Source organism: Pinus tabuliformis, chromosome 9 (genome assembly GCF_031772625.1).
Source record: "Pinus tabuliformis cultivar Carrire ecotype Pingquan chromosome 9, CPIR1, whole genome shotgun sequence".
Taxonomy (NCBI): Eukaryota; Viridiplantae; Streptophyta; class Pinopsida; order Pinales; family Pinaceae; genus Pinus; species Pinus tabuliformis.
This window is the reverse complement of record NC_142307.1, coordinates 1,839,856,682-1,839,859,318: the sequence shown is the minus strand read 5'-3', so window position 1 is coordinate 1,839,859,318 and position 2,637 is coordinate 1,839,856,682. Positions and strand designations below refer to the sequence as shown.

At 34.4% G+C, this 2,637-nt stretch overlaps 1 pseudogene across 1 annotated transcript; it reads right to left on the bottom strand.

The window, feature by feature from the left end:
• Positions 1–207: 207 nt before the first annotated feature.
• On the bottom strand, positions 208–1,596 carry LOC149156161 (methyl jasmonate esterase 1-like; annotated as a pseudogene). Its single transcript, XR_016263493.1, has 3 exons — positions 1,146–1,596; positions 733–867; positions 208–592 (listed from the first exon to the last, which is right to left on the bottom strand). The product of XR_016263493.1 is annotated as a methyl jasmonate esterase 1-like (transcript).
• Between the last annotated feature and the right edge of the window lie 1,041 nt (positions 1,597–2,637).

Sequence of the window (2,637 nt, the reverse complement as noted above, 5' to 3'; positions counted from 1 at the left end):
GTTACAATATAATTTTCATATGAAGCAAAATTAATTTAAAAATATTATTATCATCCAAAATTTAAATTCAATAATATAAATTAATTTCCACAAAAGCCATTAAACCAAATAAAAGAATATGAAGTGTCTAGCAGAAACAAGCATTGATCTATCACAAAATAAAAACAAAATATCTAAGAAGAAACCGAACATTCAAGCATCCAGCAAATTTTTTATATAGAAATTTACATTAGGGTTTCCTGGTTAACAAGGCTCTATGCTATCATATTTTCCAATCACTGCGATTCCCTCTAGTTATGGATAGTCACTTATTCTACCACTAAAACGTATTGGAAATTTCTTGCAAAATCTGAACAAGTTGAGCAGGGCAAGAAAAGAAGGGGCAGTGATCAGACTCCTCCAATTTGTAGACTCTTTCAGGGGATTATCCGCTGTCATCTTTCTCTGCAGTTCCTCCAATATTGCCTTATGCCTTATCCTGCTCTGCCACTATGTACAGTCGAGGGACTCTGACATAATTCTCAATGCTGTATACTACCTCTTCGTCCAACGCAGGGCTACTTCTGAGAAGGCTCCCCGCTAGGGTGATATCCTGTGCTTGCATGCATCAGACCATTTTCAGCACCTTAAATTGGCTCAAAAACGTTCAGAAGAACAAGAAGAATATGCAGTAGAAATCTTCCCATTTATATTTAGTTAGCAGGAGATTGCTATCATCTGCGCCTTAGTTACCTGAGAGGGGCTTTTGTCATACAGATACTCTTGGGCGAAGTTGCTCCCAAATTTGAAAGACGTCGGCCTGCTCGGTTGTCCTTCATCTCCATACTTGAATTCTGTGTCTCCCCATGTTTGATTTCTCTGATAAACCTAAGAAGAAGCAACAAAGCATGATTTTCATCTTCATCCAATGAAATAAACAGTTTATCACTTTAAACAGTTTATCACTTTTGTGTGTAGCATCTAGTTAGGTGGATTAATTTTAATGGTTCAGTAATTTCAGCTTTATATTCGAGGCCTTGAATCCGTCTCTAACCTAATGAGATGTCCTAGTTAAATTCCATCCATGAAATATAATACAAGTGTTACATAAATTTTCTCTCTCTATATATATACCCAGTGTGTTGGTATACATATAATTGTAATACCTGGTCTATAAGCTGTAGTGGTGTTGTACCAGAGACGGGCATGAAAGCAGTGACGAATACAGCTGCAGCAATTTTCTGTGGGAATTGGTCCATCGTATAGGTCAAATTCACGCCCCCCATACTCTGACCAACCAATATTACTTTCTCCTCCGCATTAATGAAGGTTGTGAGTGGTTGGTTGTACTCGGCCAAGCTTCGAATCCCGTCACCATCCTTTAGGTTGAGCCCAGCTCCCCCAAGATCGACCGCTGTGACCTGATTACCAGCCTTTTTGAGCAGATCTGAGAGCCTGCACCAACACCACGCCCCATGACATGCTCCGTGCACCAGAACAAAGTGTGTCGATACCGCCTCCATCTACTGGCGGCCTTACCCAGAAGCTCACCGTATCCAGAATGGCAAAGGTGCTATATCGAGAATCGCTGCCTCGGTCCGAAATGGTAAAAACCTAAAGATCTTACACGCATCGAGAAATGAAAATAATATATATAGTATCATTGCATATCAACTGTGTGGTGCTGCGGCAATTTTAGGAGTTTGCCACCTTGATTTAATGAGTCCTTCGGTGTTTGGAACAAGCTAAACCTAGTCCTAAACGATTTATCATTTTTGGGATATAAAATCATTTAGATACCATTTGAAATTGGTTATACAAATTTGGTGAAGTTTGCCTGACGTACTGCAATCACTTTGATGAATGAATTCATAAATGATTAAAGTGAAATAGTAACACAAAATGAATGACATAATTTGCAGTTGATTATGGTGTGAATTGGAGTTTGCCACCTTGATTTAATGAGTCCCTTCGGTGTTTGGAATATGCTAAACCTAGTCATAAACAATTTATATTTTTGGGATATAAAATCATTTAGATACCGCTTGAAATTGGTTATACAAATTTGGTGAAGTTTGCCCGATGTACTGCAATCACTTTGATAAATGAATTCATACAATGATTAGAGTGAAATAGTAACCCAAAATGAATGACATCATTTGAAGTTGATTATGGTGTAAAATGAATGACATCATTTGAAGTTGATTATGGTGTGAATTGTGTGAGTTATTATTTCTAAGTTTTGATAAATGAGTCAATGTAATGATTAAATTGAGAAAATTGAATTATTATTTTTAAGTTTTGATAATGTGTTAATGTAATGATTAAATTAAGAAAATTTGTTAGGGTGTGAGTTGTTATTATTTTTATGTTTTGATAATTAAATTAGTGTAGTGATAAAAATGAGAAAGTAATATATTATTAGTAAAATGTCCTTTGACATAGGTTAAAGTATGAATGTTGTGGGTAATTATTTTATTATAAGTTTGTATAATTTTATTATAATTATTTTGATATAAAATTGAATTAAAAAAATTATACAAAATAATTCATTGTAAATTAATATTGTAGATAGTTTTTGGCTAATTTTAATTAATAATAACTACTTTTATAAATGTCATAAGATTAATAATAATAATAAATATATTAATATTCATA